Source organism: Myxocyprinus asiaticus, chromosome 33, assembly GCF_019703515.2.
Source record: "Myxocyprinus asiaticus isolate MX2 ecotype Aquarium Trade chromosome 33, UBuf_Myxa_2, whole genome shotgun sequence".
Taxonomy (NCBI): Eukaryota; Metazoa; Chordata; class Actinopteri; order Cypriniformes; family Catostomidae; genus Myxocyprinus; species Myxocyprinus asiaticus.
The window spans coordinates 33,523,852-33,546,972 of NC_059376.1; the positions used below are offsets into that span (position 1 = coordinate 33,523,852).

Sequence of the window (23,121 nt, forward strand, 5' to 3'; positions counted from 1 at the left end):
TTAATCAAATTCTAAATTGATATGGCCAGTTGTGGTTATTAAACCACAGAAGGATGTCATCAGTTTCTGAGTGGCTGTGAACACTCACACAAACTGCTCCGGTGCTGCTCCAAGGTCTCAGCTCACGAATATTTCAGCATTTTATTTAGAATGTGGACCTTATTAAAAACTACCACACAGGAGGAACTCAAAGGTCCGTCAAAATAAAAGTTCCTCCAAAATAAAAGCTCTGTTTAACTGGATGTGTGAAATTGAAGACATTACAACAGAAAAATATTACTATTGTATTGAAAAATGTAATATCCATAATACTACTTATAACAATAATTTAATAATAAAAGGGTTTATTATTATTAAACATTTTATTACATGTAAGCAATATCACAAAAACAAGTGTACTGAATATCACCACACTGTGATTCATCATTGTGCTACGGATAAACAGATTTTTTTCATTAATGTTTTCATTTATACTGTGAAGCTCGGTTGTGCAGCATTTTATTTGACCCAAAAAATTGCTATTTATTGTTGAAAATTAATTATTATATTTTGTTTGATTAAAACTTTATGTATTCACTTGATTAAATAATGTTTATGTAATAACATTTAATTAAAACATAAAACATGGAATCCAGAAAAATTAAAATAGAAAATGCAGAATTTGCAACTGCAAGACTTTATGCAGTTTTTTTAATTAAGTCCCTTTTTGTGTGATTTCAGCAGTAATCTGAGGCTATTTATTTGTTGTCGAAGTATTGATTTAGTATCGATGCTGGGGTACCAGGGCTGGTATCATACCGGAGCCAATATTTGGGTACTGGAGCAACCCTAGTTTGCACACAGAATGTCAGAACTTTAATGTCATCATGAAATGGCCTACACCCATTATACTTCCGTGATTTTTATGTATTTGCCAATGAAACAGGATATTGAACTAGGAAAATGTTATATCTATATGACATATTGTTGGAGGGGAGTTGCTGAAAAATAAGAGAGCTTGATGACATAAGCTAAAAAAGGAAAAGTGGTTTAGAATTGTAGAGATAATGATTTTTCTTTGGATTAATGTGCACCATTTAATTATTCACAATAAGACCATATGTATTTATTAAGAAAGCAAATAGGGTCAGTTATAATTTCTTGTTGAATTTAAAGCTGCTGTGTGTAATTTCTGGGCCACTATCAGCAACAAAAAAAAAGGCAAAAATAATAACTGCTTTCAGACAGGTGTTCCAAACACTCCTCCTGTCTTCCATCCAGTTCTTACAAACAGATCAGATTGTCCTGCCCCAAACTCATGGCATTGGTTGAGCCAGAAGCTGACATGTTTGCCCGCTCAAACAAACAGGGCAATGTTGAAAGTGCTGGAGTTCCACTGTGTTTACACTTTAAGGAAATAAACGTGGGCTATAATTGTCTCCACACATCAAGCTGGGATATGAGAAAGCAAGGATATAAAAAATACACACATCCGATTTAAGCCTAAATTAGTTTTAGTAAATTTCAGATAAAATGTCTTTCTCACAGTGGCGATTTCTCAGGGCCAGCAAAGCCTTCTCTGCTGGCCTAACATGCCAAATAAATAAATATTTTTCATCCTTTCATTCTCAATCATCTTTTTTCCTATGTATTTTTAATTGCTTTCCACTCTTAATTAATCTACAAACAAATAGAGAAAAAAAAAGTTTATCCAGTCAGAATTTATTCCTTTATGCTTACAAGCAAACTGTGACAACTGTTTCACAAATCGCATGCCCGAAGCAGCACGTGAGTCTGAGCTCCACCCCATCAGGCCTTCAGAATTTCTTCAGAATCCCTCAGCATTGCAAATGAATGGGCAACTAAAGTCAGATTGTCAGATTCATCAGCCAATCAGATTGATTTATTTGTTCTTGGTGGATGTGAACTTTAGGATATGTCCCGGTCGAGGCCTTTTAGCTGGCCTTGAGTGACGCAATCACACTTTATGTGATGTACGTAATTTGAAAGCGAAGAGCGCGAGATCTGTCTGACGAGTCGGCTGTCATCACTGTTGGTATTGCATCCTTATAGATTAACAAACATGAGATGTTCTGCATGACTGAGCGATTGCTTAATTTATTAAACAGGAAAGGAGGGCTGATTTTCACTTCAAGCAATTTGGTAAGTGCTTTTTGCATTGTTATAGCAACATCAGGAGTTTTCTAAGTGTAAATTAGGCTGCTTGAGCATTCAGTGTCGAATCAAGTTTTGAAAAGTAGTGCTGTGTTCCATTCAACTTGGAAAGTTGGATTTTCCAACTTCCTACTAGGAAAAGTGCAATGGAATGCATCTTTAAATCAGAATTACAATTTGTAGGCTTGTGCAGAAATTCTCAACTCCGATTTCGGCAAGATGCAGGGGCATGATGTCACACAAACATGTCGACACTCAGGGAGATATACAAAGTAAGTGATAAACATTCACTGTATTAAGTAATATCGATAAATTAGTTTGTTTCCACATTACATGATATTAAAGCTTGTTTAAAAAATGCCTGCAGAAACAGGTGTATAAAACATGGTAAATTATAATCTCTTTTGATAATTGTACACCTGAAGCACAAATGCTTGCGCTGCAGCATATTTTATCAGTTGGGTTGCTAGAAGACATCTCCAATGAGAGTCAAACCCCTGCTATGCTAATGGGAGCATTGCAGTTTTGTTTCCTTAAACGTCATCTTCCGATTATCGGGAATGGAATGCATTTATTGTCAGAGATATCAAGTAGGAATAACCCACATCCAGCTTGAATGGAACGCAGCATAACCGTGCATTATTGCAAGCAACATTATTAGATAGATTTTTCCTGGTATTATAGACCTCCTTGGTAGATTTATATGAAAAATTATGGTTTTTGAATGTCTGTTCGGGAGACGTTCATTTCACAAAACAGTCATGCTGCAGTTAAAATTAGGCTTGCTTGAGCATTAAGTGTTGTTTCAAGTTCTGGCTTTCGTGCGTGGACGTGTTTTTAAAATGTCAATTGGTATTATTAGTTAGCTGTGACATAATGTATGATGCCCAAAGGCATAGGGTGCCTTATTCATTGTGAAACTGTGTTTTCTTAATGGCATGAATTGCACTGAAGGCCTAGACTTAAAATGCATGGCCTGCCACTGCTTTCTCATATATTCTTTCCTTCACAAGTGTTTGAGAATCATTGAATATTTAAAGAGACTTATTATATATACATTTATTTGTATATATTATTTATTTACATATATTTAGTTTTTTATTAGAAAATATTTTTGCTTTACCTTAGCCAAACTCAGTCAGTCCTTATTTCACTTTCTTAACAAATACAAAACTGGAAGTTTCTGTCTGACAATGCCATGACATCTATAAACACTTTTGCTGAAAAATAAAGGCATACGATGCAAAACATTGCTGCTTGTTTTGAAATTTTCCACCAATTCTTACTGATGCTTCCAAGATTAAGTCTTTATCTCAATTTCGACAAAACACATGTTCGCCAGCTAAATACTTGATATGTTAAAATTAGCAGAATTTGCAATAACAGTGTTCAATGCATTGTTTAATATGGCAAGTCATACAAAAAAACACACATATAAGATCAGTGAGGATAAGATTTAGTGATCTTGCAGTACTGGCCTGATAGGTGTTCCATCAACTTGCCCGAAACAGTTACTGGCCCAGGGCCAGAGGACCATCCTTATTGTTGAGCCCTGATGGTTGTAACATAGTCGTGGAATTGACATGTTTATAATTTAGTTTGCTATGAACAGATAATCAATTAAACAGTACCAAACAATATGTTAACATGGAATTTAATTAAAGATTTAGAACAATTACTACTTTTGTCAGTTTAGATGGTGAACATCTTGGATTGCCCTGTGTTAACTCTGTAAGTAAGATACACCCTTGAATTCCCATAAGAGCTGTAGACCTTTGTCATCAAACATGTTTGTACAAAAATCACAGAGAATGTTTAACCATATAATTTCAGCATACGGCAGCACAGCCTGAGAGAGCCTTTTGTCCATGTAAGTGGGGCTTTTAATGGACAGTTATTTCCCTTTTTTAAAGGAGGTGGTAAAAATTGAAGCATTTCATTTGAAAGTGACTGCTCTTGTCAGTCTACCTTGTTGAAAACTGTAATTAAAGTTAGTTATGATATTTTGAAGAATGCTTTGAGTAAATCCTTTGAAAGCCTTTGTTTGGCACGTTTTGCCGGTCTGAATGAACACTGATGTAATGAAAATAAAGTGCTTTTTCAGTGACAAGGTCAAGTGGGCAGCTGAGAGCAGCTTTGGGCCAGACTGACTGTGAATCAGTACGACTGTAACAGGCACAATATCATTCTCTGTTGGGAGATTAGGTTCAGGGTCTCCAGCAGATGAGACTCAGCTTTCATATTCTTGAGAGCCATCCAATTCACCCCTCTGTGGGTACAGAGCTCGCCTGTGGCTGGACTCCCTGTGGGGAGTTTTTTTCTATAGATTTTTTGGTCTTGGAAATATTCTGGAATGCTACATTTTTTTTTTTTTTTTTTTTTGTCTTTTTGGCCTTATCTGCTAGTTGCTTTTTAGTTTGGGTCAAATGCTAAGCTAAAAGAAAGCAGTTAGTTACTGATCCTGTGACTGAAACATAATACTGGTGGTTTCGAATCAATTCCAGAGTAACTTGATAAGTCAATATGATTCAGAGAAACAGACTACAGAAGAACTAATAATAAAACAGCGCTCATGTTTTGCTTTAGAAATTGAGGCATCCATCATCACAGAGATGTCAAAACAAAGAATACGTTATTCAAAAGCATGCTCATATGTTGACGGTGGTTTGTGCAACGTATAGCGGACAGGGGGTGATGCTTCGTGGCGAAAGACAGCAATAAAAGGACATGGAATATTAACATAAAGTTACAGAGCCAAAGTCAATATAAATAAATAATCAGGATATTTTATAAGTTTCTCTGTTTTCCCCTCTGACTGGCCCCAGGGACCCTGAGGCACTGATTAATGAACGTTGAGCCGCAAGACCAGGATCAGCTAACATATATGACATTTCCCCCATGTCTTGGGCTCGGCAAATTCTCTGAATGATTTATGGAATTGATATTAATCTGCTTCCAATAAACGCATTATCCAAGTTGGAAAAAGAGAGGAATTGATGTTACAGCACTAATGTCAAATTAATGTCCTGTTGCTGTTTCAGCAAAGCAACACTGCAGTGAAATGGTGTTAACAACTTACACACTGACAAAAGGGAAGCGGCACTTTCTTGGCAACAATCTGGGCTTTTGATTGTAAGTGACTTTGAGAGCTGAAGCCCCTGTGTCAATTGAAGGACAGTGGACACAATACTTCAGCAAAGTTTTCGGAGTGAGGCGCAGCCAATCATTAATCAAAAGTTTCTCGCTTTGTTGAAGAAGATGTGGAAATGTAAAGGTTTTTGGTTGTGTGAGCTCATTTGTCAGAAAGCCACCTGTCAGTGGATGATAACTTTTCACCGTTCACAGCTTATCCTTTGTTACAGTGAAAGTCGGCACCTTCAAAATGGAAATTATATTTAAAACACAGTCAAAGGATAAAATATCCCCTCGGACAGCTCATGAAATATGAAAATAAAAGTATAGATTATATATCTCTCGCTCAGATCTTGAAAATGCATGGCTAAACCCTTTTTGAAAATAAGTAACTGCATGGCCAGTAATAGTACCTTCATGAATTGTCTCAGATCCCAGCAATGTTTTCAGAATGTGTTTTGTAATTTGATAGAATGCATGCACTTGAATGGGCTATTGCTATGTAAATATACAGCCATATATTGTCACCAACATAGAGAAGGCTGCTACATACATGCTTTCATTGCAGAATCACATCATCTTTAGATCCTGCAAGACTTTAAGCAAATGTGTCGGACTTAAAGCCAAGATATCACTCAAGTCCTTTCTCTCTGCCAGATAAATTGTTTCATCTTTCTTTCTCCTTTTCAACAGCTGTCAAAAATGTACCAAAATGTAAGAAGTCAGAGAAATGGCTGGTTAATTGGTTAATTAAAACAGACCATGTATACATAAACTGTTTACTGAAGGCATAAAACACTTAATTTACATTTAGATGAGATGTACTGTAACTCATTTTCTTGTCAGCCATATGCAGATTAGGTCAGTGGTATATCTTGTCTAAGGCATTCGGGCCTACAGGTTTTTTATTTTCTCTCACTTTTATGTCTCTCTCTCTCTCTCTCTCTTTACAGAACTTATTAAAATAACCCCCATTATGCACAGTTTGATAGTAAAAAACATAATGAATATTTCCTGAAGGCGTCATTATAATAGTATTCATTACTCTATAGTTATAGTTATGTTTGCCGCATTATGTAAATTCCTTAGAATCTCTTTAAAAGAGCTTTAATGATTATAATTAGTATTTTGCCATGTAATATTATCTATATATTAAAAAAATAAAAAATAATGTATCCCTTTAAGTATGTCTTTTTTATTTTTTTTATTTTTTTTATTTCAAGAGTTTTGTATTGTGGTAGCTGAGACTTTGTAATCCTACTGTACTTCTTTGTTTACCACATATAACAGACATTAATAGGATTGATAGTCTTGGACATTAATGAATGCCTCCTGAGTGAAATGACCAAATTCTGCATGCCAGATTCAAATAATATATTATTACATCAAAGAGTTTTTATTTTAAACCTTTTACATTTAGAGCAAGATATTTGAAGATATTGAAGTACAGTGTCGTCCTTCATTAACTTTCACCCTCCCTTTCATTTGTATAGATGTTCTCACATCAGTTTCATAATTCATTCTTGGGGCAAATTATGTCAAAAATATTTCTTCACATGCTGATATTTTATTAGAGGTACTCTTGAGTGATACAACTTATTGACTGTAGCTGCTGATTAAATCTGGTGCCAGCCAGAGGCAGAGGAATAAGGTGTGTGTGTACACACAAGTGCAAATATGCATATGTGTGTCTACATAATGATTCGATTCCTACCAAGGGCAAAATATAATGTATCCACCAATGACATTGCGTGTCGTGCAGTACCCCTTAAGCATTTAACGGATTTGCACTGTGGATTTTAAATTATCTGTTGCAATCGTAATAGAGGAAAAACTATTCTTCGATTCAGCGAAAGATATGTGCTAGCATAGGAGATACAGTAAATCCTCAGCTGCACCATTGAGGATAAATGGTAGGGAAAATTCTTCTGTTCATTCTCCACTGATGGGCTTTAATTGTTTAGTATATTTTTTTTTTCTTTCTTGGTGCAGGTGAGTTTTCCACCTGTTTTTATTTTTTCTCAAAAGACCTCATGCCCCATGTCATTCTAGCAGAGTACATCTAGTGGATTAATGATTACATTTAACACCCCAGAAAGACAAGAGGCAGATGAAGGGAGAGGAAAGAGGACAAGGCTTGCCAGCAGATATTTATATACTTAAGATGTACCCTGAATCAAGACTGTCAGTTCCCCATTGATTAAAGAAGTGGAAATATTCTAACAATCAGGCTTTTTGCTCAAGTGGCTGCAGTAGACAGTGGGGTTTACATGAAGAATGAAGAGTACTTAGACATACACCGATCAGCCACAACATTAAAATCACCTGCTTAATATTGTGTAGGTCCCCCTCGTGCCGCCAAAACAGCACCTACCTGCATCTCAGAATAGCATTCTGTAATGCTATTCTTCTTACCACAATTGTACAGAGCAGTTATCTGAGTTACCGTAGACTTTATCAGTTCGAACCAGTCTGGCCATTCTCTGTACAATTGCGGTGAGAAGAATAGCATCTCAGAATGCTATTCTGAGATGCGGGTTGGCGCTGTTTTGGTGGCACAAGGGGGACCTACACAATATTAGGCAGGTGGTTTAAATGTTGTGGCTGATCAGTGTATATTAGGGTATTATAGATGATTTCTGCCTTCAAGAAAACATAGCATCATGGACAACCCTCTACGGACATGTTGGAGAAGGAACTGCCTTTGGCTAGTAAATTTTTTTTTACTCGGCAGAACTTTGACGACATGTAAGCGTAAAGCAACTGAAAAACTGAAAAAGATATAAAGCAAATGGAGAACGGGGCATCTTCACACACACACATATATATATACAGTGTATATATATATATATATATATAGTATTCATATACACTACCGGTCAAAAGTTTTGAAACACTTGACTGAAATGAGTTTTGTAGACAAAAATATAATTGTGCCACCATATTAATTTATTTCATTATAAAAATAAAATTTAATTACAAAAATAAAGATTTTGAAATTGATGACTTAGACCAAATAATAAAGAAAAGCAGCCAATAAGTGGCCAGCATATAGATGGGAACTCCTTCAATACTGTTTAAAAAGCATCCCTGGGTGATACCTCAAGAAGTTGGTTGAGAAAATGTCAAGAGTACATGTCTGCAAATTCTAGGCAAAGGGTGACTACTTTGAAGATGCTAAAATATAACATAGTTTTGATTTGTTTTGGATTTTGTTTAGTCACAACATAATTCCCACAGTTCCATTTATATTATTCCATAGTTTTCATGACTTTACTATTATTCTAAAATGTGAAGAAAAAAAAAAAATATAATAAAGAATGAGTAAGTGTTTCAAAACTTTTGACCAGTAGTGTATATGACTTCATGCAATATAGTATGCGAGATTGTACATTTTATTTTCATATTTCGCTTTGATAATTTTAACCACATTTCAGCTTGTGTATTTCGCATTCTATCAATTTATATGATGTCTCACTTTATCAAAACTACTATACAAAAAAAAAAAAAAAAAATGACCAAACCCTTGCATACATGTGGCATGAGCCTATTTGTTAAATTCTTTATTATTTAGTTTTTTTTCTGAATTTTAATATTTCATAATGTATGATTTTACCTTTAAATATTTATGTATTTACACATTTATTAAACTTACAACATTACTACATTTTGTTGCGTGTTTGTTTATGTGTACTTGTGATTCATATTGAGTTTACATTGATATGTATAACAAGCACTAAATTGGTACAGTCTCTTTAAGAGAACTGCAGCTCCACAAGCATATGTTTGCGGTTGAATGAGTGCAGCGCACATTTATGAGAGAGAGGTTGCACGGTGGTTTTCCTTCATCCGTGCACTGTATGATTAGAATGAATGTTTATTTATCTTTTTGATCACCAACTATAAATAACAGAAAGTATATTAAAAGAGATATGAAATGAAAATGGAGTGCCTGGATCTCGTCTTTGGACACACAATGCATGGAACAAAGCAAAAGGAAGCTTGATATAATGTTCGTTGTACATAATGTACACAAATATTTATTGTACAAGTTCTCAAATTCACTTCAAAAAACACTTTTACCTTCTTCCAACAGATGTCCAACAGGTGCATCACACTGGTCTCTAGCCATGCTTTAAAACAGAGAATGTTGTGAAAATCAAAAATCAGAGTTCACATCATTAAATGCAATGTAAATTTAATTTTGGCATATCATGGCTCAACGTAAGCAATGGGGACACTGCGTTGATGATACCTCAAGACCCACTGAAGCCAAATAAGCTACATTTCATTCAGAGACACAACACGCAGACACAACACACAGCAAAAAACAAGGCTGAATCCAGCTTCTTAATCGACAGCTTCTTATTTAGTAAAAGGATCACTGTGCTTAAGTTCTTCACCACTGCACAACTCACTGGCGAGTGAATTCTGAACATTTACTAGACAGTGGCCAATAACAGACATATTTTAGTCACATAGCATGAAATTGAGTTGCATATGCGAGTGATTTACTCGTACTGTAGAGGGCTGATGGGTGAAAATAAAAGACAAGTGGAAAAGATATTAGGATAAGAGTTTGTGGTTAGTGTTTAGAAAATGAAAGTTTTGCTTGCCGTTTGGCACAAGAGTCATCCTTCCTGCTTTGGTGGCTACTTCGCTGTCTGGTGTCTTACTGTTTTCTTTCCAAGCCTTGTACTTTTGTGAGGCTTTAAGGAGGATGGAATTGAATTGAATTGATTTTGGCTATTTTTTGAGAAGAAGCCAGAGCAGTTTTCTGATTTATTGTTTTTATCAAGCATTGTTTTTTCCATCTAGCTAGTTGAAGCCAGCCTTTGTAAATTTCGTAGCTTTATCTCTTTCATTCCCTTAACTGATACTAAGGCCTGTGGTGTTATAAAGCTCCAGCCCTGAATAAAATATCCCTGCACTCCAAGACCATGTGTGGACAGGGGTTTCAAACTCTCCCCCTCCTAACCCACAAGGCTAACAACCTTGGTTCTTTAGTCTTACAGTAATGCAACCTTACTTTTTGTGGCCCCTTACTCATATATCATCCAGACACCACTCGATACTTAAAGCAGTACTACTATAAAATTCACAGGTATTTCAGAAAGTGGTCTGAGGAGTTTGTTCTCTGTGACAAAATAATGATTATTTTTTCTTGCTGAACCTTTAGGTCTTTGTGTTACAGATATCATGAAACATGCAAACATTCAAACTATTTAACTTCCATCATGTGAGATATTTCTAAGTAAATCTGGAGAATATTCAGTGTTTAACCATGTAGGGCAGAACTTATAGAAGAACGTCTCGGGTTACTTCACCGTAACCCTTGTTCCCTGAAAAAGTGGAACGAGATGCTGCGCTTGATTAAGCGCTTATGGGAACGTCTTTAGAAGTGACCAGCTGTGAATATGTGAGCAACACGTCAATTAAATTGACTAGAACCTTTATAGCCTCTGTTGGTGACATCATCAGAATGCGCCAGTACCAGGGCTATAAATAGATGTGCCACAGGTGCATCATCAGGTATATTTGTCTGAAGAACAGTCCTAGGACATCCTCAGTGTGGCAATGAAGCGCAGCATCTCATTCCGCTTTTTCAGGGAGCAAGGGTTACGGTCAAGTAACCCGAGACGTTCCCTGTCAAAAGCTACACTTAATGCTGTGCTTGATTAAGTGCTTATGGGAACGAGAATACCCATACCGCCGCACTATGGGTGTCTGGGCCCCTTACGGTTGTGTAGTGTGTGCTCACAAGAACACGAAAGGTCTCAGACATGAGCTTTTGACATTGACTCAAGGACATGAGAGCCCGGAGTGGCATGAACATCCAAACTATAAAATCTTATGAATGTGTGTGGAGAGAACCAGCCTGCCGCATTACAAACATGCTGCAGAGGGGCACCCCCTGCCAAAGCTTTAGAAGAAGTGACCCCCCTGGTAGATTGAGCCCTGATGCCTACTGGCAAAGCTTGACTGTGCGCCTCATAGGCAAGGGCAATAGCATCCCTCACCCAATGTGACTTTGTCTGTTTTGTGGTGGCTGCCCCCCTGTTACGGCCCCCATATAGCTAAGTCCCATGAAGGGATCCTGGTTCTAAAGGGAGGCCTCAGTCGCATGGCCCCACGAATGAAGCAAGCGAGCAAAGGATGTTTCCCCAGTGGCACCCCGTCAATCAAGGCGTGGCAAGCCGACAGAGCAACCACATAAACCCTGAGAGTGGTGAGGCATGTGCCTACTGATAATTTCTCCTGCAGGAAGTCCAGAACTGATGCAATCTGGCAGTTAACTGGATCTGCATTATGTGCAGTGCACCACCTTTCAAAGACACCCCATTTATTGGCGCCTTAGCACTCAGAATGGTCTCAATAACTTCAGGTGAAAACCCAGTGTCCCTCAGTTGGTACCCTTCAGGGGCCAAACATGAAGGTTCCACAGCTCGGGCCGGGGATGAAATATTGTCCCCTGCGCTTGAGACAGAAGGTCCCTCCTCTCCGGTATCGCCCAAGGCGAGCCGTCGTGGAGAGATATTATCTCCGAGAACCATGCTCTGTTCGGCCAACGCGGCGCTATCAGTAAGAGGCAAGATCCTTGTTGACGAACTTTGGCTAGAACTCCCGGGAGCAGAGAAACCAGAGGAAACGCGTTCAGGCACATTTTGGGCCATGTATGCGCCATCGTGTCCAGACCCCGGGGGGCTGGGTGACTCCGAGAGAAGTAGAGGGGACAATGCGCTGTCTGTTGGGAGGCAAAGAGGTCCACCTCTACTTTGTAAAATCTTAACCAGATTTGTTTTACTACCTCGGGGTGGAGTTTCTGTTCTCCCGTCGGTATTTTCTGTCTGGACAGTAAATCTGCTCCCACATTCAGGCATCCAGGGATATATACTGCTTTGAGTGACAGGAGCTTGCCCTGGGCCCAAAGAAAAATCTGCTGCACTAGTCTGTTTAGCTGGCGCAACCGCAGAACTCCCTGGTGATTTATGTAAGAGACTGCCGCTGTGTTGTCCACATGCACCAGGACATGGCAGCCTCTCAGATGCTGGAGGAAGTACTTCAGGGCCAGAAATACAGCCATCAACTCGAAACAGTTGATGTGCCAATCGCGTCTGTTGTTAACAATCTGCGACGGCAAGACGCACCTAGAGTGGGACCCAAGGCGAGGAACCGGGGTCTGAGCCACATAGAGGCACATAACCCTTATCTGCCTTCGGGGATTGGCCCTTGGATGAAATCCCCTGGCTTTGAGCCACAACTAAAATGGTCTCATATGCAAAAGGCCTATAGGGATCACAGAGGACGCAGATGCCATGAGACCTAACATTCGTTGATACTGAAGAACAGTAAGATCTTGGCCTAGCCTGACTTTGCTCAGGGTATTCTGAATGGTCTCGATTCGAGCGGGAGACAGCTGTGCCCATACAATCCCTAAATATGTCGTTCTCTGGGCAGGAGAAAGAACGCTTTTCTTGTCGTTGAGTCTCAACCCCAGAGAAACTAGATGAGCTAAGATGACATTTCTGTGCTGTAATGCCAGTTCTTGCGATTGTGCTAGTACCAGCCAGTCGTCTATGTAATTCAAAATGCGGATGCCCTGGAGTCGCAATGGAGCCAGTGCTGCATCCATGCACTTTGTGAATGTGTGAGGTGATAAGGCCGAATGGAAGAACCCGATATTGGTAAGCTTCGCCCCCAAAAGCAAACCTCAGGAACTTCCTGTGTTGTGGCAGTACATCTATATGAAAGTATGCATCCATGAGATCGATCATGACTAACCAATCACGATGTTGAATTTGTGACACTATCGTCTTGACAGTTAGCATCTTGAACTTGAGCGCCTTGATTGAGTGGTTCAAGCCTCGAAGATCTAAAATCAGACGCAATCCCCCATCCTTCTTGGGAACCAGGAAGTATCTGCTGTAGTAACCTGACACTCTCTCTGGAAGTGGAACATGTTATATGGCCCCTTTGACCAGAAGAGATTGCAGCTCTTGTGACAGTAAATGTGCTTGTTCCGGTTTCACGGTAGTGGGGACCACGCCGTTGAAACGCGGAGGACGGCGAACGAATTGAATTCTGTAGCCCTTTTCTACTGACTTTAGGACCCACATAGAAATACCTGGCAGTAGCTTCCACGCTGCCAGGTTCTCTGAAATGAATACCAACTTTGATACTTCCCGTTGAGGGGATGTTTGGTGTTCCGTGTCCTGGTCGACAACAGGAAGCATCGGAACACTCAACATTTAGCTGGAAACCGCTGCCCCCCGAAACACCAGAGGCAGTGGGGATGGAGAGGTTTCGTGGGGGTGTCGGGAAGGAGCGGGTAGATGTTAAAGCACAAACACAACACAGAGTGGTCTGAAGACAAAAGACCTGATGATGCACCTGTGGCACATCTATTTATAGCACTGGTACTGGCACATTCTGATGATGTCACCAACAGAGGCTATAAAGGTTCTAGTCAATTTCATTGACGTGTTGCACACATATTCACAGCTGGTCACTTCTAAAGACGTTCCCATAAGCACTTAATCAAGCGCAGCATTAAGTGTAGCTTTTGACAGGGAACAGGTTTGGATTGGATTGTGAAAAGCGAGCTTTAATATTATTGGTTAGTAGTATTATTTTTCCTCGCCTGCACGGCCTTGGTGATGTCATCAGACAAGAAAGGTTGTTTCTGAGGTGGAAAAACTTATTAGGTACATTTTGGTGAAAGATTATGAAGACAATTTAGTTTTCCCTAACAATATCATTGTGCACAGTAATACCAAAGACTTTCAACCTAATTTAACATGAAAGAACATGTGTAAACCCTAAGAGAAGAATTCATAATAGTGCTTTAAACTTTAAATGTCTGTATTGCATCCTTATAGTCTTATGCACACTGCATTTCTTGCCGACATTGCAACTGCTTCTCAGAGCACAGCGGTCTGCGAACAGTCATGCTGTAATATTTACCCACCCCTAGAGTGCTCGGTTAAAGTGTGTGTGTCCACGCTGTAGAATGAGTCAGGCAAGCGGATATCTCAAATGTGCACAAGCAAATGAAACAGGTGATAATCCTGCCTGACATTCCCACCATCAGCCTCTGTTATATTTGATCAGAGCTCTGCAGCCTGATGAGATCTGGAATGAAACATCAGCTCAAACATCTGCTCTTAGGCTGTGGATGGTTGAGATACTTGCATGGGAATGTTTTGGAGTGCGCATGTGTGAAGCTGTGGTTGCGCATTTTGTATTGACATGTTCCTTCAAAGAGATTTGCCCCTTATGTGGAGTTGGGTGATAAAACTAAAAAATGTACAGTATATCTTTAATATTTTTCAGCCTTTTGATGATTGTTACGACCCTGACTCTTTCTGTCATTTTGTTGTTCCTTTGTTTAACCCCCTAGACATTCTTAATTCCTTGTATACTATCTTTAAATTAATAAATTCATATCATTGAAATGACCTTTGGTGTGTGACTCCCCGTTATGTTGCGGTCGGGAACGAGCTGGCTTTAACATGAATTGGAGGCTTGTCCAAAATCTTTGGAAGCTGTGTGTAATGGTGAGCAGCCTATTAGTTTGAGGGTTCACCTTTTGTTTTTTTGAATGAGTAAACTCCAGTTAGTTAGTGTGTTTACAGCTGGATTGTTTTTGCAATTCTTCCTTCAGAGCACTATTTGTTGTTTTTGTTTATTAATTTGCCTTTCTTATTTTTGAAGGTTATTCTGGGTGGAGATTTAAATCTCTGTTGGGGGTATGCTTTCGGACTTCTGGTCTCCGAGACCAATTGTCACTGAGTTCAGTGTTTAATGCCGCCCGGGCCCGGTACACCTTTAAAGACTAGATAGACATCTGGCCTTCCACATCTCTTTCTGTCCTTGTTAGAGCCAGTTGTCCTTTGTCTTTGAAGACTGTAGTGTTCACCTTTGTATGAAATCTTCAGTTTTTTGGCAGTTTCAATTATTGTATAGCCTTCATTCCTCAAAATAATGATTGACTAATGAGTTTCTAGAGAAAGCTGTTTCTTTTTTGCCATTTTTTAACTAATATTGACCTTAAGACATGCCAGTCTATTGCATTCTGTGTCAACTCAAAAACAAACACAAAGACAATGTTAAGATTCATTTAATGGATCAAATAGCTTGCAGCAGTGTTTGATATAATGGCAAGGGATTTTCTAGTACCAAATTAGCAATTTAGCATGATTACTCAAGGATAAGGTGTTGGAGTGATGGCTGTTAGAAATGGGGCCTGCCTAGATTTGATCAAAAATGACTTTTTTGAAATAGTGATAGTGCTGTTTTTCACATCAGTAATGTCCTGACTATACTTTGTGATCAGTTGAATGCCACTTTGGTGAATTAAAGTACCAATTTCCTTCCGAAACAGCAAAATTTGTACATAATTCCAAACTTTTGGCCGCCAGTGTAATCATTCCTCATGATCACGCAGCGTGTTTTCATGAGCTGATTGGGAGGCTAAACAAAAAGTTAAAATGTGACGAGACTGCAGTATACCCAACAGACTCGTGCCTCGCGTGCAAGCCATTCATGCTTCACTTTTGGTTAATTGCATGAGTAAATATGCCCGCTTTGCTTCGGCCAGGCTGTGCGGATGACAGCCTACATTCTGTGTTTCATTTGTTTCTTTTTGCTTTCAGAACAACACGTGATGTAATAAGGAAAACACCACTATTAATCATTCAGATTTCCAACCCAGCATACAGGTACACCCTCCTTAAACCATGGTCACACGCAAAATTACATTTCACGTCTATACAAAATATAAATGAAACCTAAAAAAATGTTGTTTTAAGATTTTGCAAGTGCGATTCTCCAAAATGGGCTAAATAGTTGATCGGCTTGTGATGCGCGAATGGCTTGCACGCGCAGCGCGAGTCTCGTCGCACACCCATTCAGCTCATGAAAACACGCTGTAGACTGGAATGCAGGTGCGAAAAACGTCATATAAATAAAATAGCCTGCTCCTCTCTCGCTGTTGCTTGCGCGCTAGTGATTACATGATTACAATAACATAATATAAGAAATATTTAAGATTCCACACAATTTCGTGATCAGGAATCAAATTTGTGACATTGATTGTGTTAACTCATTTTGTACAAAAAGACAGGTTTTCTTTCATTAAAGCACTTAAAGGATTAGTTCACCCAAAAATGAAAATTTGCTGATAATTTACTCACCCTCAGGCCATCCAAGATGTATCTGAGTTTCTTTCTTCATCAAAACAGAATTTAAGATTTTTAGGATTTCATTTCAGGCCTCCTCCTTTAAACAATGCAAGTGAATGTACTCCATTTTTTTGACGTCCAAAATGCATATTTAGGGTGCATCAAAATAATCCACACGACTCCAGTCAAAATTTCTTCTGAACCCAAACGATTGATTATTTTTAGAAACAAAACTGTACTTATATACTTTTTAACTACAAATGTTCGCTTCCGTACATCTCTGTGATGTGCGCTCATGAGAGGTATGACGTAAGCTCATTGGTAAGGTCACGCGCCACGTGGAGGAGGAGGCAGGAAGCGTGTCATTGTTTACAAGAGAAACTTGCACAGACCACAGACTAAGCACCGTTCACAAACCAAAACAGTCCAAAACAATTTCAAACACGATGTTGGAGGATATTGATTTTTAGAAGAGGAGATGGAGTTTTTCACCCAACCCTACCTATTTGAGCCCAAATACACCGATGAGGAACTGAAGGAGATGGAGGAGGCTGCAGCAGCGGCGCAATCACAAGTCTCGGGGAGGCAGAGATCTATGGAGACATGGTGGTGCACATGTAGTAAATGCCAACCAATGCCAACAGAGGCAGAGAGCCTGTGCTGCCACAATTGGACCATAGCAATCCCACCATTGGAAACAATTAGCGAAGCAGCCGGTGAGAACACTTATAGTCCTAGCTGCATTACCGAACATAATGGTTTTCCACCATTACTGAACCCCAGCGTTTTAGAGGTGTTTTTCAGTTTGCCAAGAATAAACTGGAAGCACCGTCCGAGGCCAGAAGGACCCAATGGCACCCTATCAGTAGAATAAGTATCATGTTTTGTTTGTTACTATAGCTACTATATAGAAATATATAGGCTATATGACAAAGTTTTCACACATACCTGAGTTCGCTGGAAAAACAACACGGGCACAGCTGGTGAATTCAGATATCGACCCTTTGTTTCTTTCGATAGTCTGAAATCCTCAGAGGTAAAATTTTCACTGCACATCCTCCAATATTTGAGAGAATGTAGATTTGTACTGATATCCAGGTTCAGCGCGATAAGCCAGAGCTTCAATCGCTCATGATCACGTATATGCAATCGATGAAAAGTTAATATTTTTCTCGGCGTGCATTTTCTTTGGGGTTTCTGAAGGTTGAAGCATCCAGGATACACACACCAAATGACCATTTTGAACAATACACTTATACTAATACAAATCTACAGCAAAGACGATTACATTTTTGTACAGCGCTCCTCATGTAAACAATGACACGCTTCCTGCCTTCTCCTCCACGTGACGCGTGACCTTACCAACGAGCTTACGTCAGCCCTCTCACGACCCCTGAGATAGGGCTTAGTTAGTTCTGTATTTGATTACTTAGGAGTTGGAGTTTCTCATTATTCATTAATTATGGTGGCATTCACTTGTGTTAATTGTGAAAGGTCACAATTTCATAAATGGGGAAAAATATGTTTATGCTGCTATTTGTTTGTGTCTACCTTGTTTGTTTGAAGAGGATCTTTAGTGACTTGTGGTAAGTCTTTGTGATTCTGTGGTTAGGTAGGACTCGTAGCAGGTATGCGCTGTGGTTTTCTTTGACACTGTGGCTTATGGGACTTGTAGTCATCATCATAGTAATTCATAGTTGCGTAGGTGCACTTTTGATAGCATTGTTTGCTCTGCTCGATTGTGTTAAGCCTTACTGTTTACTGTTCATGGACTGAAGATGTCTTCGGTAGTCGAAGATTTATTTGTGTGCCCTTCTGAAGTTCTTCTAGAGAGGTGCAGAAATGAACAATTACTGCAGATTGCAGAGCATTTTAATATTGATGTTTCCAGCCAGTTTAGGAAACTTAAATAAACTCTTATGAGAGCTTTAAGGAGTTTGCTCGCCAAGAGAGGAGTTTTGGAGGTAAGAGCTGAGTCTTCCACTCCAGAGTCTTTAATGTCTCTTATTCATGAAACTGACAGTGAAATGAAGCTTAGAGAAATGTTTTCGCAAGAGAAGCAGTTACATTTAGAAGCAGCTAAACTTCGTGCTGAGCGTTATGCTTGCGCTTTGAAAGAGAGAGAGTTGGAGAGAGAATTTGCTATGGAGAAATTAGAACAACAGTTATCTGTAAGAAAATTGGAGTTAGAGTTGGAAAGAGAATGGGAAGAAAGAGAGTTTCAGTTAAGAAAACTAGAGCTCGAGTTGGCAGCCAAATCTGCTGAAGTTCCGCATTCTGATGTGCCTCGTCTTGCATCACCTTCTCAGTCACCTGTTTTAGCTGAATCTGTCTTTGATATTCATAAGAATATTCAAATGGTTCTGCACTTTTCAGAGAAAGAGGTGGAGAAATATTTTTCTGATTTTGAACATGTTGCTGTTTCATTAAAATGGCCTAAAAGGTCATGGACATTATTGTTGTAGTGTGTTTTGACAGAAAAAGCACAGGAGGTTTATTCAGCTCTTACAATTGAATAGAGTGGTGAGTACGAGATCATTAAGTCTGCTATTTTGCAAACTTACAAATTAGTGCCTGGGGCACATCGCCTGAAATGTAGGAATTTTTTAAAAACTGATAGACAAACTTATGTTGAGTTTGCCCTGGAAAAAGTAAACTTGTTTGATTGTTGGTGTACAACAATGAAAGTGACAACCAAAGAGCAGCTTAGAGAATTAATACTTTTGGAAGAATTTAAGAACTCTGTTCCTGCTGCTGTAGCTACAAGCCTAAATGAGCACAACGTGAGTAAACTTTCATAAGCAGCTATTATGGCTGATGAGTTTGTTCTCACTCACAGAAGTACATTCAACTCCTCTAGTCAGGAAACTCCATTCTTGAATTCTCAAACCCATTCTCATCTTCCGATTGATGCTGGTGCTTGTGGTCCAGGCACTGTTGGCTGGCAGCAGGAATCGGACTGTTCCAACCTATTCAGAGGAGGTCTTTGCTCCTGGATATTCAGCTCCCCACTTTTGAGAAACATTTCCGTTTCTTTCAGTTTTGTTTAAAGTTCCTTGAGGAACCTTTTTTAGAGAGGGAGGTGTGACGACCCTGGCCTTTTCCTCTCTCTCCCACGGTGGCAGTGTGGGGGCAGTTTGTGGTTGGCTGTGGAAAGTAATTGTTTAATTAGTTAATTTGTGACTATTTTTTCTGTCTCTCCTTCCCTCTGGGGTGGTTGCATCTCTCCAGAGGAGACCTTAGCTTTACACTTTCTTTCATGCTCTCCATCATTTACAGCTCCATTGGATTTTTTTGTTGTTCCTTTATTTAACCCCCTAGACATTCTTTATTCCTTGTATACTATCTTTAAGTTAATAAATTCATATAATTGAAATGACCTATTGTGTGACTCCCCTTTATGTTGCGGTCGGGAATGAGCTGGCTGTAACAATGATATTGAATAGATATCTTGATATTTATTTGCTCTTAAATGACTTAAAAGGGTAATTCTTTTTTTTTCTTTTTTTTCAGTCAAAGGAACTATCATTTCAATCAAATAGCCATTAGTGCAGTTTTCAAAATAATAAGAAAAATATGGTTAAAATTTACTTCAAATAATTTTCATTTAAATGTGCCAATTTAACAATACACTTAAAAGCAATATTTACCTACATATTTTTTACTAAAACATTTAATATAGCCTATGTTCACTCTATGTTTTAATTATGAAACAAACGAGTCTCAAACCATTGAAACAGACAGTTTAAACTGATTCAAATGAATCAAACTAACCAACTTATATGTTGTTTAGTTTAAATCAGAGAAGCTGTTTAAAAATCCCTATCTAAACGCTTTGTTTTTTGCAAGCTGACAAGGAAGGACTGTGAAACTAATGACACTAATGTCTTTAGGAAAATGTCCAAATAAGAAGGGCATTAATATAATTTTGATATTCACAATATTTCTTTATTTCTTATTGCTAGTAAAATCTTTGAATAAACAATATATCACCCAGCTCTGCCTCTATGTTATTTTGCTCCCAGATTATTGGAATGTGTTTGGTTTTAGTAGTGTGTGTTGCTATTATATGATTTTGTGACCTGTGCTTTACCCAATTTTCATTTATTTTAATATCATCAAAATTAATCATTTTCATATTGGCAGTGATAGAAAGGTAGCAATACACAGGTTAGTATTATTTTTATAAAGTCTTTGTTTAATCCAGAACTTTGTTTATGGTTAGTGACCAACCCATTTTGCCTTCTTTTTCAAAATCTGTTCTCTGATGAAATATTTTGATCGCTGATCCATGTCCTCTATGCCAAGTTTTATCTAGATGAATGAACATGAAATATGTGCCGTTACTAAACATTCTATTGGTTCAGTGCTATCAAATTAGATGCACTGAACAACCACTTTTAAAAGTGTACAACACGTTCACACTTTCAACTACTCAGTTTAGAAACTAATCCCTGCCATGTGTTTTACTTGCGAACATGACACATAGTTCAATTAGCACTCTTCACATGCTCTCAACAGCACATTAAATGGGCAGTATGAAGCATAACACAGGGTCAGCATTTTGTCTTTTACAGTTATTAGCAGGAGGTTAACTCAGAGCACAACTGCCTCTCCTTTAAAGCAAATGAAATCTGTCCAGTTGTAGCCGGATGCTGACCCCTATTAGAAAAGATTCAAACAAATGGCGACTTTCCTGACTATTTGCGGGTGGTAGCGCAAGGTCACGCCATATGTGTGTGTTTTTCTCAATGAGCTCCTTAACCCGCTCTTGTACTAGAGCTGTCAGAGCTTAGCCGCCACTCTTTTGTAGAGATTGTTTAATGTACTAGGTCAAGTGATCGAGTCGACATCACCATTGGCTCTGTTCAACTTTTTCTACATTCTCACAGTCCTGTTTTTGAGTGGTAAATACAGTTCCCTATCTGTCACTCACTCAACGTTGTGTCGATATAGTGACACTAGGGGTCACTCTTGGGAGCCCCAAACACCTCTGATCTTTGAGAAAAGGCCAGTGGGAATTGGCAAGTGGAATTTGCATGCCAATCCCCTGGACATACGGGTTTAAAAGGAGTTGGCTCGCAACCACTCATTCAGAATTTCTCTTCGGAGCTGAGTGGTTGTATTTCAGCGAGCTGAATTCCTCCGCCGATCCATTCACCTCTACAAAAGCTGTTGGATTTATGCCGCATTACAGTGGCTTCTCCCCCTCTTGCAACGGTGGAGTGCAGAGAACGCCCCTGGGTGCTTCAGCAGACTAAAAGAGTATATTCTTCCTCTGAAAGAGTATATTTCCCTTCTAAAAGAGTGGCACTCATGGAGAGCGGCTTTTTAAAGATTGTGTATAATTCCTGGTTGCGATCGTGGTCTTTCTACCTATGGGTTTGAGGCCACGTTGATTAGCACTGGGAGCGATTTGGGGATTCCAATGAGAGCCGCTCTGCCGGGTAACCCCCCACGGACCTCCCATTCCCCAGCACGCTCATTTGCCCCAGTCGAGTTCTGTGATGAGATCGCCGGCTCGTCTCAGGGCGAGTTCGCGATCTCATTCGGGGCTCGTGAAGCGGATGAGGTCTTGATTGCGGCATCAGAGAGTGGGCTGGTTCAGTCTGACGGCGAGGACTCGATTGGGCTCCCACCCCTCCGCCCCGCCCTGAACCCTCCACCACCTGGTGGAGCCGCCCGAGACTTCTGTCCGGGGCCTGTAGGCTCACGTCGTCACTGGCGACTAATGCCCACAGTGCCGCTGGACAGGCAGCCTCTGCCCTGCACGCCATGGCTCTCCTGCAAGTGCATCAAGCCAAGGCGCTGCAAGAATTGCACGAGGGTAGTTCTGACCCGGGATTGGTGCAGGAGCTGCGCTCGGCGATCAATCTTGCCCTCCAGGCAACGAAGGTCATGGCGCGGACTCTCGGGCAGGCGATGTCCACCTTGGTGGTCCAGGAGTGCCACCTTTGGCTCAACTTGGTCGAGATGAGGGAGGCTTACAAGGCACGGTTCCTTGATGCCCCCATCTCCCAGGTTGGCCTATTTGGCAACACCGTCGAGGATTTTGCCCAGCAGTTGTCGGCGGTTAAGAAGAAGACGGAGGCTATCCAGCACATCCTGCCCCAGCGTGAATCAAGATCCCGCACCCCGTCTGATCGATGCCAAGGGTGTCTCCCTGTGGCAACGTTACCGGCTCCGACGCAGCCCACCCCAGCGGCCAGCCCCGGCGTAGAGCCACCCGCAGGAAGCAGAAGTCCCCTGTCTCACAGGCTGCTGCCAAGACCCAAGGAAGTCTTCAAAGCGCCCCTGAGACGGGCGACCCAGGGACGTGGAGACCTGCTACAGGTCTTGAGCTGGTGATCAGACCACTCCATCCCCCGGTGGAGGGCCGGGAGGAGAATCCTTTGTTGCCGTTTCTTTTGATTTCGCCACACGCCCGACGGGCTGCGGTACCCACATTTTCAGAAAAAGAGTGGTTTCCTCAATCTCTGGGTCACACATCTGGTGTAAACGGCTGTCGTTGTCACGACCGCTGGACACCACGCTTTTATGGCAGGTACGGTGCTGCAGAGGCGGGTCCCCTGACCCTGCGCGCCCAGCTGTGGCACAAACTCACCCACCCCAGGGCGGTTGTGGCGGATGGCGAGGACGGGTTCCCTCCTTC

General features: G+C 40.1%; 1 pseudogene; it reads left to right on the forward strand.

Moving 5' to 3' along the window:
- LOC127424073 (cytosolic carboxypeptidase 6-like) overlaps positions 1-23,121 on the forward strand; it is a 464,974-nt pseudogene that overhangs the window by 1,822 nt on the left and 440,031 nt on the right.